This window comes from Mastigoproctus giganteus, chromosome 7 (genome assembly GCF_048544385.1).
Source record: "Mastigoproctus giganteus isolate SK-2022 chromosome 7, ASM4854438v1, whole genome shotgun sequence".
Classification (NCBI taxonomy): domain Eukaryota; kingdom Metazoa; phylum Arthropoda; class Arachnida; order Uropygi; family Thelyphonidae; genus Mastigoproctus; species Mastigoproctus giganteus.
The window spans coordinates 68,990,926-69,009,137 of NC_143581.1; the positions used below are offsets into that span (position 1 = coordinate 68,990,926).

An 18,212-nucleotide genomic window follows, 5' to 3' on the forward strand; every position below is an offset into this window, starting at 1 on the left:
AATTCTGTACAGTGGGATCAACTGACGATATTAGCAACAGTAAATTCTAAGTGGGAAGCATTCAAGGAATTAATTGTGAAAGCTACTAAAAGCTTCATACCTATTAAGATATATTGTTCAAGGTTTTAGGCCTAAATTGTTATCAAATGAACTAATGAGACTCGTGACAGAGAAGAAAAATGCATGGGATGCATATAAATTACAAGTGACTCAGAAGCCTATGGCAGATATAAGATAGTCTGTAATCAGGTCACTAAGCAGGCGAAGGCAGATTATGAGAAATCTTTGGCAAAGGATTTCTTTACTTATATAAAATCTAAAAGTAAAGGAATGAATCTGATTGGTCCACTTGATATCGATGGTTTGACTGTTGATGATCCTGCTCAGATAGCAAACAAACTGAATGAGTATTTTGCATCTACATTCACACATGAGGAGTTATTAAGGTTTGAAAATGGCAGAAGGTTATCAAATTGTAGCAGGGTGCTTAATGATTTTTTATTAACTGAGAACAAAGTGGAGGAGAAATTGTTGAAGTTAAACATAAGAAAGGCACCTGGGGTGGATGGTCTCTCCAGTTATATTAGAGTCAGCAAAGCAACTAAGCAAACCTTTAGCCATAATTATGAGAGCATCCTTGGACTCAGGGAAGGTCCACACAGGACTCGAAATGTGCAAATGTATCCCCAATTCACAAAGGGGGACTGAAGGGTGACACGAGTAATTACAGACCAGTTAGGTTAACTTCTGTTCTGGGTAAAATGATGGAGTCACTGGTTAAAGATGCATTGCAGGATCATCTAGACAAGACTGCAGCAATAATTCAGACACAGCATGGGTTTGTTAAGGGAAAGTCTTGTCTGACAGATTTGATAGGTAGTATGATGTGGTTACAAAGGAACTGGATGCAAAAAATAATTTTGATATCATATATTTGGATTTCAGGAAAGCTTTTGACCCTTTTGCACATGGAAGACTGTTGTACAAATTGGAGCAGAATGTTATTAAGGGTAAGTTGCTACGATGGATAAAAGGATGGTTGAGTGGGAGAAGACAGAGGGTGGTAATCAATGGGTGCTGCTCTTCGTGGTATATCAGGCTTAGTGTCGAAGTTTGCAGATGATACAAAGGTTGGCAGGGTTGTTAATGACAGCAATGGCAGTGTGCTACTGCAACAGGATCTAGATAATTTGGGCAGATGGGCTAAGAAGTGGCAACTGAAGTTTAACCTTGACAAATGCAAAGTACTGCACATGGGTAGAAGTAACCCCAGAGAAACATACCAACTGTGTGGTACTACACTTAAGGTGGTAGAAAATGAAAAAGACCTGGGAGTAATTGTGCAGTCAGATATGAAGTGTTCTGAGCAATGCAGATAGGCTGCCAGCGCAGGTCATTGGGTTTTGTCAATGATATATAGGAATTTTGCTAGCGGTAAAAAGGAGGTGATTGTTCCTCTGTATAAGGCAATGGTCAGGCCACGCCTTCAGTACTGCGTAAACGTCCGGAGGCCTCATTTTAGGAAGGATGTAGATTTGCTTGAGCGTGTACAGAGAAGGGCAACAAGATTGGTGAGGGGAATGAAGGGATCCTCTTATCAAGAGAGGCTTAAGTTCTGCAAATTGCAGTGGATGGAGACTAGGCACCCGCGCAGTGATCTGATTGAGGTGTATAAGGCCTTGAATTCTGATGGATCCTTCCACTTGTTCAGATTACCGAGCTAAGGGGGCATAAATTCAAATTAAGAAAAGACAGATGTTGAATAGATATGCGGAAATTTACCTTTAGCCAGTGGGTGGTTAATTGCTGGAACAAACTTCCATCTGTCGTGGAAGTTGATAGGTTAAATAAATTTAAGGAGGAACTGGACAGGCATTTGAAGCGAATGGTGTTATATTTTTTTTTTTTTTTTTTTCTGGCTGATGCTGCATGAGCTCATACACTTGCTTTCTTGCATCACATGCCACTACTGCTACTAGATTTGTGAGAGTAAGCATAGATCCACTGCTTGGAACGAGTTGATAAATTGTGCAACAAATTGTGAACCCATGTCTCAAAAAAAAAAAAGAAATACGCTCATGGCTACTTACCAGAGTATCTGAAGATGGGTTTCATCGAATCTGTTACAAATAAACAGCTTTCAATGTGTTTACTGTGCCACAAGACATTATCCAATGAAGCAATGAAACCAAGTCGATTGTGAGAACATCTTGCTACAAAGCATTCTAAAGATAAAGATAAGCCCATTGAATATTTTCAAGAAATGTATAAAATATTTCAAAATCTTTCAACATTATCTGCATCATTTAAGTCTAAGAAACAACCTGCAAAGAATGAAGATGGATTAACTGCAGCTTATCGTATACTGTATCACAATTAATTGCAAAAAGTGGTAAAAGCCATAATATTATTGAAACTTTGATAATACCCTCTATCAAAGAATTTATCTCAACAGTAATGCATCAGGATATACCTGAAGTTTTAAAAACATTGCCACTTAGCGATAGCACAGTAAAGCGACACATTGACGATGGTGGTTAATGTTGAAAATCAACTTATAAGTATTTTCCAAAACTTTTCATTTTCCATACAGTTGGACAAGTCTGCTTTTGCAGATAATAATGCTCTGTTGATGACATATATACGGTACCTTGATGAAAACAATACATTACAAGAAGAAATGCTATTCACTCTAAATCTTATTACAGATACAAAAGGATTATCAATATTTAATGCTGTGAAATCATACTTGCAAAAAATGATATACCCTTGAACAATATTGTTGTATGCGCTACTGATGGAGCACCATCAATGGTAGGTCACTATCGTGGATTTGTTGCTTATTTGAAGGAAAAAGTGCCAAATGTTTTGGGTATTCAGTGTTGTGGTGCACAGACAACATTTAAGTACAAGTCTCCATTCATCATTAAGTATAATAATTAGAGCTGTAAATAAGATCAAATCTAATGCCAAAGATGATATATTGTTTCGACAGCTGTTCCAGGACAATAATGAGCAATTTATTAGGTTGCTTTTACACACAGAAGTTCGATGGCTCTCAAAGGGTACATGCTTGTCTCATTTTGTAGCATTATATGATAGTGTCATACAGTTTTTTTTTTTTTTTTTTTTTAAGTAATAATGAGGCTGGTCTCCGTCAACAATTAAGAACAGTAAAGAATGATGCCTTTTATTTGGCAGACATTTTCAAGAGATTTAATGAAATTAATTGCAGCTTCAAGAAGCCAATATAACTCTTATCAGTTGCAAAAATAGTCATTATTTATCGAAAAACTTGATCTTCTCCATCATAATCTTTTGAAGAGAGAATTTCATCAGTTTCCCAAATTATCATCCATAAAAAATGATGTAATCCAGTGGAGATTGAAAGGTTCATTAGCCACCTCAACGAACTTAAATTGGATATGGAAAAAGGATTTAAAGATATTTTGAACTTGAAGGTGTATGACTGGATGATAAATCCTTTTACTGCAAATTTTGCTGAGGTTGATATAACTTGCCAAGAAGAACTATTAGAACTTAAATATGATGAAGAGAGCAAATATAATTTCCGATAGTGGTGGATACCAAAAACTCTGACAAAATAAAAAAAAATGCATGTGTTATATCCAAATATGTGGAAAATGATATTTAATTTATTGATACCTTTTCCTACCTCGTGTCTTGTAGAATCAGGCTTTAGTGCTGTTAATCATATTATCACGAAACGGAGAAACCGTCTGGATATCACCGAAAGAGGAGACCTTCATTTATTCCTTACGAAAATCAAACCAGATATCAAATATTTAGTCTCACAGCATCAGCCTCAAGGATCTCATTAATCATTAATTAAAGGTAATTTCAATAAACTTTATTGTTTTCACATTTTAACTTTCTTTTTCTTCAATTTAAGCAGCTCCCGCACTAGTAGGCACTGTATCAATGGAGATGCAGAAATTCATTAAATTTAAATTATCTATGTATAAACATACATAAAGGATAAATTTAAGTACATATTTTTTACAAACCCTCCCCTCTAAAAATTACTCCACACTTGTGCTAAATTGTGTTACTGCGGCACTGGTGGGCTGTAAGGAAATTTTGCCATCAAAGATAGAAAAGTGGGCGGTAGGTATTAAAAGGTTTTGACGACCCCTGATCTAGTCCATGAGGAGGATACTAAGATGAATGAATACAGAGCTGGCCAGTCTAATAGAGCAGAAGATGGCATGGGAGAGTTAAGAGTAATGAAAAATTCTGAAGCCTACAACAGCTGAAAGTTGATCTGTAATAGCACCACAGAAAAGCTTAAGGTTGTCAAGGCTGAGTAAATACAAAGTAGAAAATAAACCAGATAGGACCCATGTATAATTGGTTGTAAAGTCTTAGATAATCCAGCTGATGTTGCTGATGAATTGAATAGGTATTTTGCATCAGTCTTTCCCGACAAAAGACCTTTCATGGTGAGATGAGTCTGAGACAGAAGAAATTAGCATATTTGAAATTACAGATTGTATACTAGAAAAAGTTTTGGACCTAAAAGCAAATAAGGCTCCTGGAGTCAATGTCCTATATCTAGTAATTTTGAGGGAAGTAGCCAGAAGGCATTGAATCATTGAAGTTAATTATGAGAGCATCATTGGACTCAGGAGAAATTAATTTGGATTGAGGAGTACCAAGGTATCACCAAAAAAAAAAAAAAGCAGTTCCAAGAGTGAAGTCAGTTGCTACAGACTGGTTAGTCTGACTTAAGGGATAGGGAAAATCCTAGAGGCAATGAGTAAGTGTGCAATCCAGGGATATTTAGATAGAAATTGCATTCTGAAGAACACACACACACACACACCATGGTTTTGTTAAGGGAAAATCATGTTGAACTAACTTAGTAAGCTCTTTTGACAAAGTTACTCATGAGCTGGATATAAGAAACAGTTTCAACATAATTTATTTGGATTTTAGCAATCCATTTGACTCCCTCATGAGAGAGTACTGTGTAAGCTGGTACATGTTGGGATTACTGGAAAAATTCTAATGTGGATTGCAGGGTGGCTGCAAAGCAGAGGGCAAAGGATTGTGATTAATAGATATTCTTCAGATCAGTGTAACATCAATAGTGTGTCCCCAAGGATTGGTTCTTGGACCACTGTTATTTACAATTTTCATAAACAACATTGATGAATGGATAGAGGGAGCATTGTCAAATTGCAGATGATATAAAAATGGTAGTCATTAATGATCAGTGTCAAGCAGCATGCCTCCAAGATGACTTGAACAGGCATCAAGAATGGCCAGAAAAGTTGCAACTATGTTTTCATGTAGAAAAATACAAGTTTTTACACTTGGATAATGGTAATCCCAAAATAATAGTTTAACTGTTTTAAATTCAACCTCACAAAATGTTTGGTGGGGTTGAATTAAAAATAATAGAGGAAGAAAGAGATCTTGGATTTATGATGTTGGCAGATATGAAGTTCTCAGTGTAGTGTAAACAGGAAGCCAGGAAAGCCTGTGGCTGTGGTTCGATGATTTATCGAACAATAGCCTGTAAAGATAGGGAGGTCGTAATCCCCTATCTTTACACTATATATAAGGCAATTGTAAGACTGCATATAGAATACTGTGTCCAAGTATGGAGACTTCATCTAAAAAAAAGATGAGTTTCTTGAAAGGGTCAAAGATGGGCAACCCACATGGTGAGATCATCAAAAGAGGTCACCATACAAAGTAAGACTTCAGTTATATGGGTTATAGAGCTTGGTAGCCAGGCACTTTAGATCAACCCTGATTGATAAGGATCTGCAAGGGGATAGTAAAATGAAGAAAAGTGGAGCTTGCACTGTTATAAAGGATTCCAGAACTAGGGACCATAAATTCAAATTACAAGGGAAGAGGTTGACTGTAGGAAATTTTCTTTTAGCCAGTAAGTTGTAGATCACTGGAAAAAGTTGCTTCTGTAGGTAGTTGAGAATTGAATATTGTTCATGCAGCTACAACTGCCATTCTGAAAATGTTTACCAGGTTTATATTTTTTCCCAAACCACAGTGAATGCAGAATGCACAGCAACAAAAAAAAGAGATGTTCTGAAGATATCCTACCATGGCCAATCTAATAGCCTTTAAACATGCATGAGCCAAAGCATGTTACACTTGTCATTAGAGTCAAAAGGAATTGTGGATATGTTTCACATCATCTATTACCCAGTCCACCAGAAAATCAGTCTTTCCAAGTTTTTGTAGGATCCACCATCTCTCTTGTCCTTTTTGCCAAGAGGAGGGAGTACCAGATCAGTTTTAAGTGTTACACTTTTCACTGAGGTAAGTTCCACCACAGAACAACTTCCTCTAACTGTAAATGGCTATCATATTTTCTCCATCATGTAACATGAGTGTTATTGAAAGATAATTCTAACAAACCATTGATCACCTTAACTCCTCACTAATGGATTCAGGTTCTTTCTGCAAAAGACTGTTTGCATACATTTTTGTTGTAAAAGTAATCTTCATCCTGAACCTGAATTGAGGCTTGGACAAAATGCTGTTCTAGTAGTACTAGATGTAAAATTTGGTAAAAAGTTTTTTTTTTTTTTTTTTTTTTGAACATATTCATCTACTGTGCACCTGTGTGATCTAAACTGGATTATGGGTTCCATGTACATGCACCAGCCAGAAACAGTGGCTGGGCCCCATCCATCATGAGGCTATCTGTATTGTTGTTGGAGCATTTCGAACATCTCCTGTACAGAGCTTATATGTGGAAAGAAATAAACAACTGTTCGCTTTTAAACACTTGTCTCTAAAGTATGCGTTAAAACTGAAATCCATTCCAGACCATCCTGCATGGAAATCCATTTGTAAGTTACTATGGGTAAACCTGTACAACCTGTCGGATTGCCAATCATCCTTTTGGTATTCATGTCCAAGTGCTACTCCAAGATGTACGTATCATAGTAGCAACGTTCCCTCTAATTTTTCAAAGTTTTCTTCAAAGCACTTTGAAACTTTTCTGTAATATACATAATAAGAATATTTATTAATTGAATAGTACAATAAAAATCAGCACAACAAAGAAAATTATTTTGTGCTTCAAGAACTTTTTCTTGTCTGTCCTTGTTAGAAATCCATTGACCATAAACACTATCTAGATTAATTTCGCACCCAGATGAAAGATAGGTCTTAATCATCATCAGATCATCCAAATGTTCAACTTCCAGTCTGTTTCTAGATTTACATTTGATGGAATTCATGACACTGAATCCATGTTCACATTCAGCACTAGAAGCTTGAAATGTTCCACAGATGTAAACAAGAATTGACAGTTCTTCGTTTTTGAGCATGTAGTTCAACATATCACTGAATAACTTAATTGAACCACTCTTCACCTTCTCAGAAATGGCTAATTTCAAATCACAGTACTCCTGTGATATTATTGTGGCAATGCTTTTGTTTATTGTAATGGTAGCTGAGTATTTTTTTATTAATTGTTTAACATTCTCTTCTCCAAATTCAAAATTGGTTGCGTTTGCCATAGCAGTTGGGTCAAATGCTTGACATTCTTTTAACTCATCATCAGGAAATCTATTGTCCAAGTGATTACACACACGTTTAATGAATAGAATAATAGGAGTAGTATCGGCATCAGAACTTATAGATGAAAGCAAATCTTTTACTTTGTTACTCCAATAAACAGTATGGCCAAGATACTGTGACCTTACCTTGTTACTGAATATAATAATGCAGTATCACTGAGAAAAAACGTAAAAAATAAACTGGTTGAATTAAAATTCCTATAATAAACTTGGGACAAACAAAAATAAAAGTAATAAATCACAATAGCTTTTGGATGGAAGACACCGTTCTTCAGTTGTAAGAGTTATTACAGAATACCATATGCCCAGCTATGGTGGTCATGCAAGGTGGAAACTGTGATACAGGTGCAGGCAACAGTTAGTTGTTGGAAGTAGAGGCTTGCAGTTGTAGCTGTAACGTTTGTAAAAATTCCTATAATAAACTTGGGACAAACAAAAATAAAAGTAATAAATCACAATAGCTTTTGGATGGAAGACACCGTTCTTCAGTTGTAAGAGTTATTACAGAATACCATATGCCCAGCTATGGTGGTCATGCAAGGTGGAAACTGTGATACAGGTGCAGGCAACAGTTAGTTGTTGGAAGTAGAGGCTTGCAGTTGTAGCTGTAACGTTTGGCTAGGTTGCAGGTGGCAACCTTTGTCATTTAGGACGATGGTTGCCTCAGTGATGGGATGGATACGACCTCCTCTGTTTCATTTAAAGGAATCACTACAACATGAGATGAGGAGCAATTCCAGTCAGACACGATGACTGTAGTGACAGGATCAGTCAATAATCTCTACGCTGCGGCATGGGTAGACCAGAAGTGCTCGGTGATCACTGAGTGTTCAACATCCCCCGAACGAATTGCTTTCCTTTAACCGAAACAGAGGAGGTTGTATTCATCCCATCACTGAGGCAACCATCCTCCTAAGTGACAAACGTTGGCACCTGCAGCTTAGCCAAACGTTACAGCTACAACTGCAAGCCGCTACTTCAAACAACTAATTGTTGCCTGCACCTGTATCATGCAGTTTCCACCTCGCATGACCAGCTATTGGTGGTCATGCTATGGTGTACCAAAATACATTTTGTATTTTGTAATAAAAGTTATAGCTGAAGAAGGGCATCATCCTTCCAAAAGCTATTGTGATTTATTACTTTTGTTTTTGTTTTATATTTTAATTTGTTCCAAGTTTATTAAAGGAATTTTACTTCAACCTGTTTTTTCTCGGCAATACTGCATTATTATATTTAGTATGAATCCTGAGACTGCAGGCCTGTTTCTACCTATCTTGTTAATTTTTGCTTTTGCATACTGCAGTGCTTCCAAATGTATTCAAACAACTTTTCTGAAGGAATTTACAGAGAGATGCCAGATATTCTAAAACATCATTAAGAACGGTTAATGCTACTCGATATTGTGGATTGGTCAAAATCTTCAGGCAGTAGTTACTGGTTGGATCGTTACATTCATTAACTTGCTCTTTACGATACTGGATTAAAACTTCGTAATTTCTCGTTAAAGTAGTTATGGCAAAATGTCTTGACAGCCATCTTGTTTCGTTTAGTGGTCAAAATGATAAAACATCACATTCTGTGACATTGGCTAATTCTTTTAGCTTTCCCTTTTTTAATAGAAAACCTACTGAGTATTGAATATACTGTTCGTAACAGTGTTTCTATATCTAGCATGATTGACACTTTTTTTCCATTCATTGTCTAATCCCAGGTCTTCTCTGTGGACAATGTTCAGACAGTTGCTTTATTTCTCGTCGAAGAATTGCTGCCACCCACTATTCTTTTCAAGCATAACATGTGCTCCATCTGATGTAAACATCACCATCTTTTGAAGATCAAGATTGTTCTTGATATAAAATGTTCTTATTGCTTTGACAATAGTTATATTGTCACATGCAGTTAGTTTCAAAATACCTGCAAACACAGTCCTATAGGAAGTTTCATTTTCTGGATGGAACTTAAAATACAAAATTAACATTTTCTGTACAGAAATTCTGTACTTTCATCAGCAATTAATGTATCGAGAGTGGAGTTCTGCAGTTCTCCCATTATTTGTTTCTGCACTACAAAGCTGATATAGTCAAATTCAAATGCATAGCTCTTGCTGCACCAAATCGGTGGTATATTGACATATTAGCATTAGTAGAGGCATACGATGCAAGAAAGCAAGCTTATTCAGCATCAGCCAAAAAAAAAAAAAAAAAAAGCACAACCACTACTCCCATTTCACCCCTCCGTTCGTTCGAAATACCCGTCCAGCTGAGCCTTAAATTTGTTTAGGCTATCAACTTCAACAACAAGTGATGGAAGTCTATTCCACAAACCAACTGCCCGCTGGCTAAATGCAAAATTTTTGGACACATGTGCATGAATTTCTTGCACAGAATGCATTGAAGCATTAATTGTAATTGCTAAGATAATGTTATCAATCAGCACCTTGACCATAATGGAGTCAGACTTCTTTCGCTCATCTTGTTCCACTCTTGCTTCATGCTCTTTTGGAGTTTCAGTTAAAATTCGCAAAATTCCACATTTCTTCTGGTTGCATAATTTGATAACTGCATCTACATGAATTTTCTGGTTGAGGTGCCATTTTAAGTAATCTAACTTCCATTCTTTCCATATTTTTCCACTACCGAACTCTCCCCCAGCTTTTGCTTCCAGACAAATGGTACTGTAAGATCTGAAAATCTTACAAAAATAAAATATATTTTTTTGACTTCTGAAGTTAGTTTTCCTTTTTGGATTCTTGCCGTTGGGAGAAATGTTAATAGCGTCAGTTTCTATAAACAAGAATTATCCAGTAAGGATTGTAAAACTTAAAAGGTAGGAAGAACGAAAAACAGAAAAATTAGCTTTGCATCCGTCAAAACAGAAAACTGACGGAAAATACTAAAGCAAGCCCAGCAGGTGGTACGGCGCAACAAGTTTATGAGGGGTCACGCACCGGAAACGCATATGGCTAAACGCACACACAAGCCTCTAAAAATAGACGCGATGGTCTCCAGTGACACATTTGTGGTTTGTCTGTAGTGCTTTTGAGACAAGCTGTGATGACCCAGAAGGAGTTGTTTTGATACATTCGGCCTACATGAAAGAGCTCAACGGATGTCAACAGGTAGGAAATAAAAAAGGAGAGGGGTATTGTGAATCACGTGCTACCAGGGCTGGCTGACCTGCCAACAAATGAAAGGATAAAAATGAATATAGGAAGGAGGAGATTGGTAGAACCACTGGTGGAAGGCGTGACAAACGCGGAAGAAAAATTGTGGAAAGGACGGACAGGGAGAGAGAGTGTCAGTGAGTTGGGCAGTAAGAAGAGAGTGGGTCAGTGTCAGTGTCTGAGTGGGGCAGTAAGATGAGAGTGGGTCAGTGTCAGTGAGTGGGGCAGTAAGATGAGAGTTGGAGAAGAAAAGAAAGGAATGAGTTTTTTTAGATAGAGTAGCCGGTGGAGAAAAGTGGCTAAGTTTAATGTGTAGTCAGTATGAGGGGTAGATAAGCTTTAGGTGAACAGTTAAGTCGTTGATCTAATAAGTTAGTGAGAGAGGCAGTCGAGTAAGTGGAAAGATGAAGATGAGGTGCAGAAGTTGGTCAGACAGTCAGTCAAAAGTAGACTGAGTTTCGAAGTGAGAGATGAACACGTGCCATAGAAAAGAGGGAAAATTTTTCAAGATCCTTAAAGTAGATGAGAAGGAGTCAACTCCATTATGAAGGAACGATATTGCCTGATATTCTGAGAGCAAGTACGCTGGAGCTGATGAAATCCGAAGCCGGACAAAAAGAGTACAGCCATTCTGATCAGATGAAATTAATGCGTCCATAAAGAAATAAAAAGGTACCCAGGAAGGAATCCAGTATCTTATATCGAACTCCCCCAGTGATTGTGAGATGCGACCCAGATAGAAAGAATCCCCTACTCGCTTAGAGAAGGATGTACCGTGAAGTCTGCCAAGTTATGTCAGTAAGTGATTAGTTTAAGTACTCTCACCATCACATCGATTATAGACACTTGATAACCAATTTATCAGAACTTTTGATTGAACACATATGTATAAGTAGTACTTTATTGTAATGAATAAGTTAGTGAATGTTATGGACTGAAGGACATTACCCAGGGCAAGTCAATATACATATAGATAAATTTTGGAAGAGAATAGATATAAAATTTTTGATGTGATTGATACTTGTTAATATTTGGTTAAATAAGTGAATGACTAAGTATGAATTTTGGAAGGGGATAGACGGATGTCAGTAACCCCCAAATGTGCTAGTAGTTAATTGTAGAAATTTGATAGTATTGATTACCTAGATTAGAGAAGGTTGTAGGCTATAATCTGTTAGAAACCAGAGTAATGATTTATACTGAAATTAAGAGTATCGGAGCTTTATCAATTTGGAGTAGGAATTGTTTTGTAATGAAAGGAGAATGTTAATAGATTCTTTTGAAAGATAATTGAACTCAGGAGTAAGGAAGTAGAAACATTTTGTTAGTTTAAAAGAGGAGATAGTTGTTTATGATTTATGTAAAGGAAATAGCCCTCCTTGAGTTTGCTCAATAGGCAAATTACTTTGCTCATTTACATTCTGTTATAAGAAGATGAAATTAAATCTATTTGGTCATGAGTTTAATAAATTTCTTTTGTTTGATGTATCTATGTAAAAGTGTCCAATAAACTGTATTTTTATTATACAACATTTGTGAGTCTCTTTGTTATTCTGAGAAAAAGCCTATCCGAAGGGAATTAAACACCTCAAGGAGATTTCCCCTAGAACTTGGAATTTTCTGTGAAGTAAAATAGTCAGATGCGCAAGTGGGGAGTTACTATAAAAGGGAATTATAGAAAGGGGAGTTGTTAATAGGGGATAAATATAACCGAATAATATAAAATCAAAAAATAAAATCACTAAAATACACCCCCCCCCACAGTACATACATCGCCAGTATCTCGATATTTAAAAATATTGCCAGTTGTCATTTTTTGTTTTTGATGCAAAGATGGTTTTTGATGCAAAGAAGTTTCTATGAGCTACAAAAGCTATTCCTTCTTAAATCTTGCACAAGCTTTGTTCTTCAAAACATTTAACTCTCCTTCAGCCTTTCCTTTTGACATTGTAAGGATACTAAAAATAATAATTATTTGGCAATACCAAACAAATTAATTAAGTGAAGAAACTTATGATTTTAGCAAAACAACTACTATCATACAAATTTTATAGAAACTAATTTTTACCTTGTTCTAACAATTTTTAATAAAAATTTGAATTTTTGGCACTGGGTGCACCTTCCATAGCTTCTGTGTTATTATCATTCAGTTTTGTATGCATTCCTTTCAAGTGTTTAATGTGCTTCCAGCAGCATTTTTAAAAGAAAATTTCAGCTGCACGGCAAAAATTTAGCAGTGCTCGGCAGCATTTCAGTTGCTGCACACCTGCGCAGCTTAGAGGGAACATTGCATGGTAGACAAGGCTGTCCAAACACCAAAGCAAACCCTTGGTTTTTCTACCTTGGCATGCTCATGTTCCAGCATTTGACTTTTCCTTTAAGAATTGGATAAGATCTAATACTATGTCTACCTGCAGCTCTATTTAGCACACTGAGCTGAACATTCTGACTTCTTGCCAGTTTACACAGATGGTTAAAAGTTGGAATCACTTGTAGGATCTGCTGCTGCTGTCTTTCTAGATCACTGTATCCTAGCAGATTCTCCCTGAATGCAGCATATACATGCAGAGCTGCATGCTATAGAGTTAGCCTTGGGTCACATCAGAATTTGCCAGTACCAATGGTATATTATATATTCCGATTCTTTGAACGTATTACAGGCTTTATTAGCATTAAGATATAATTCTCGTTCAGTCCTTTCTTGGGTTCAGCAGAAGACTCTCTCTCTCTCCTTGAACATGAATTTGACATCTGCTTCTGCTGGATCTCTGGCCACATTGGAATTAGCGGAAATGATTTGGCTGATACCACAGCCAAATAAGCAATTCCCATGACTATATATAAGTATAGTGCAAAAGCATCAATAATACATAGCCAAATCTGAATTAACAGAATGTTAGCAAAATGGCATCGTTTTAAGTTATATCTCATATTGTGAATACCTTCACAACGAGTTGCACTACTTCGAATAAGTAACGCCTCACCTGAGGAGAAGACTGTTAATTCAGATTTGGCTATGTATTATTGATGCTTTTGCACTATACTTATGCATAGTCTAGACTTTTCCATAGCTTGAGGCTTCAGCCCTAAACGGTTTATAGTAATTCCCATGAATAATAATACAAGATATACTCCCAATGGCAAGATTTGTGGAATGGCCAGACAACAAATAAATTATATCAGATAAAGCCTGTAATTGAAACATGGCAGTCTAGTCTGCGCAGGAATTTTAGCAAATACATTGTTCTTACTGAACTACACATAGGAGACAGTCATGTCACGTGCTCTTTCCTGCTGAGAGCTGATGATCCTCCTATGTGCAAGGCTTGTGATGCCATTTTAACTATAAAACATATTTTAATTGACTATGATAATTTTACAAGTGCACAAAATAAGTTTTACTACTTTTACACATCTGACTGGGCCTTGTGCACTTAGATTTTATCCAAAACTACTCGTCACATTTTCAAATTTTTACAAATACAGTCGATTCCAGTTATTTGGGACACATCAGGACTAGTGCATTTTGGCCCAATTAAGCGGCTGCCCCAATTATCCGAAGTTTCACATAAAAAAGTTAAAAATACAATGGACCCCCACTTTACAGTTGGTTCACTGTACAATCTGATTACGTTACGATGGTGTCACCATAGTAAAGTACCGTTCACTATACAATGTGTAGTAAGTGCTGGTCATTGTTTGTTGTTATTTGGTTTTTAGGAGCATTAGCAACTAAGGCCATATTGCTCCGGGGATATGCGGTGGTCATTCCCTGACCTTTCCGCATCCTCTGTATTTTGGTGGTCACGGGCTCGAACCGCGGTCTAATCAAGGAGCGTGTGTTATGCACTGCTGCTCCTGCCCACCCACCTGGCTACGGAGGCACCCTGGTCATTGTGATCACTTTTGTGAATTGAATTTAAATTCTATTAAACAGCGATTCTAATTAACGAAAATAGGAGGAATATTATCCATAGGCTATAAAATTAAAGAAATATTAAGCACAAATTTACCCTTTATTATCTTACCAATTAAAAAATTAATGATACGTGAAAATCGGAAGAATATACATGAAAATCGGAATAATTAATATGTAATGTAATATGTACATACTAACTAGTTTATTTCTGTTCACTGACATTTGTGGGTGAGGGTTAGAATTTAAAACAGTAAAAAGATAAGCAATCAATAACAAAGAACACAGCACACACAAATTTCAAGTAACACGATATGCGCAAGTGAGAACAGAGTAGAAGTGTAAACACATTTCACCATAAAAAAGGTAAACTGTAGCCATTATCAACCCACTGCAGGATGGAAGCCTCCTCAACAATTCATGCTGTAATAACCCACAGAATTCCAGCTTTTGGTATTATCGCAAATTCAATAAGATTGAGTTTACTATCCATTTATGATAGATTGCACTAATAGAAAAGTCCAATAAACAGGTGACTGCTAATTGTTATTGTTTTATGGTTGTGACCTCCAGAAATCCAACTGAACCACATGGTACGGTCGGAGACAATTGTAGGGTAATCTCCAGTGCCGCGATCTCCTGCCCCAATTAAACAGCATGTTGTCCCAATTAAGCGAAGTAAACCCTGGCTATTTTCTCGATTGGGTTCTGTTTTTTAAGATTTGCCCCGATTAACCGGTGGCCCAAATAACCGGAATCCACCGTGTGTGTGTGTGTAATATTGAGAATTTATTTTTAATCCCTGTATACTTCTTTTTACTTTATTTTGTATTTATAGAAGAATAATAGGAATTTACCACAATATTGCCCGTAGAACATTTTGATTCAACACTCTCCAAAATTTAAAGGATTATAAAACTATATCCAATGAATTCTCACACCCAAAGAAACATTAATGATTTGATGTACCCGAAATTGATGGCCAAAGTGCCTCGACCCAACCCCAAAATACATCAAACCACCGAGAAGCAACCATGAGTGAAGGAAAACATTGTCCATTAATGAAATCAAGCAAAAAAATTATTATAGCGATGATATAAAATAATTTAAAATTTTACTTTAGGAAAGAAGGAAAGTAAAAGTTTAAATTATTTTATATCATCGCCATAATCATTTTTTCACTTGATTTTCTTAATTGACAAAATGTCTTCATTCATGGTCGCTTCTCGGTGATTTGATGTATTTTGGGATTGGATGGGTGCCTTCGCCATTGATTCTGAGTATGTCAAATCATTAATGTTATAATTATAACTAATATAAATTATTAGTTGATCAATTAATGATTAATTGCTAACAAGATAGTTATTTACTTTTCACTTCTATTAATCCTAGAAAAAAATTAAATTAATTTAGGAAATAATTTAATGTGTGTGAAAAATAGTGTGCTATGTACATTAACAAATGTTAAAATATAATAGAGCTTTCAAGAGATTTGTAGCATATAGAAATACTGAAGCGATTTCGTGGAGTTTTAATGCTTAACTGCCATAAGAATTTTTAAGTTTGTGTTTTCAAAGTTTTTTTTTTTTTTTTTTTCCCTGCTTTTGAGCAAAGATGATATTTGAAACAAAGATAAGCAATGTTTTATAAGTTTTAAAGGGATTACATACTTTAATCCATTTCAGTATAATGAATTTGAAGGCATCATTCGTCTGTTTTATGTGAAAAGAGGGAGGCAACCTGTTTGAAAGGTTACATTATTTTACTACAGTCTTCTTGTTATAAGAAACTCTATTACCGGGCAGTACTAGGTGGTAGATGACTCTCATCAACCGGTGGAAATGCTAAAAATATTTTGTTCTATCATTAATAGCTTTATATTTATGAAGAAAATGAAGGTGAGGTCTTTCATTTTATGTTCTTAAAATATGCACCTGAAGAATCCCATCCATTTAAAAGTTAACAGAGAACAGTGGTGCTCATTACAGAAATCAGTAACTTAAGAATAAAGGTAAATCAATTTTCTGAACCGTTAATGAGGCATTGCCTTAATTGTAAAGATGAAAGAACTGATCAAAAGTGTAATCCTTTAGTACAGCAGCGTAATATATTTTATTCTTAACATGTGCTTGAAGCAATATGTCGTCCTTTTGAGATTTTCCATCTGTAATTAGTCTAACATTAGTTAATTTGTCAGAAATTAGTCAAGAATATTTGCTAATGCTATCGAGGCAGTGTTAGGTGGGTCGGAAAACTGCTAGCTTGGGGGGAGACAAAGACAAATAGATTAACAGTAGCCACTGGCAGAGGTGAAAGAGATTCTTGCACTGCTTCTATTGGAATGAGCAGAAGCCTGAAAAACAAGATGCAGGATATTTCAGAGACTGCTGGGAGTCATTGCGGTACAAGTAAACACATGGGTTGCATTAGGGTAGCTAAGAATAGAAATAGGTGCATGTATACCTGCGTGTACACCAATGCTAGGAGTTTAGTAAATAAATTTGATGAATTTGAGGTATTGCTCAAAACATCAAAGGCAGATATTGTTAGGATATCAGAGACGTGGTGTCACACAGATATAAGGAATGCAGAACTGGAATTTGGGGAGTACAACGTCTACAGAAAGGATAGACTGGATAGGAAGGGAGGAGGGGTTATGCTATTAGTTAAGAAATACATAAAATCCAAGGAAGTGAAGCCAGTCGACATCGCTGGACAGTGCAGTGTCGAGTCAGTTTGGTGTGACATAAGCATTGGGAGATCCAAATTAAGAGTAGGAGTGTGCTATAGGCCTAATGACACTGATGAGTATAATAAGAAACTGTACAGGGAAATAGAGTGGGCCAGTAAATCAGAGAGTCTTATAATGGGAGATTTTAATTTCCCAGATATTGACTGGAATTTGGAGCTGGTCACTCACACACTAGCAAGGCTTTTGTGGATTTATTGGATGATTGTTTTCTACATCAGCATGTTTGGGAGGCAACTAGAGGGAGGAATACTCTTGATTTGATTATCAGCAGTGATTCTTCATGCATTAAGAATCTGCAGATAAATGAACCACTAGGTGGCAGTGATCACAGTGTGCTGTAGTGGGATTTACTCAAAGAGGTAACTACCATTAGGGGTAAAGGGAAGGGTTATTGCTTTCGTAAAGGTGACTACGATGGACTGAGACAGTATTTAGGTTCTATACAGTGGGACCAGCTGATGATGTTACCAACAGCAAATGCAAAATGGGAAGCATTCAAAGAACTTATCTTGGAAGCTACTAGGCTTTACATACCAACTAAGAAATATTGTTCAAGGTTTAGGCCTAAATGGATGTCAGATGAACTAATGAGGCATATGGCAGAGAAGAAACATGCATGGGATACATACAAATTAACACATGACACAGAAGCCTATGATAGATACAAGTTGATCTGTAATCAAGTTACCAAGGAGGTTAGGCAGGCGAAGGCAGATTACGAGAAATCTTTGGCAAGGGATGCAAAGAAAAACAGCAAAGAGTTCTTTGCTTATGTAAACTCTAGAAGGAAGG

General features: G+C 36.4%; 1 protein-coding gene across 1 annotated transcript in view; it reads left to right on the forward strand.

Moving 5' to 3' along the window:
* Positions 1 to 18,212, forward strand: part of LOC150082984 (uncharacterized) — a 201,443-nt gene that overhangs the window by 101,315 nt on the left and 81,916 nt on the right. The gene's annotated exons all lie outside the window — the stretch shown is intronic.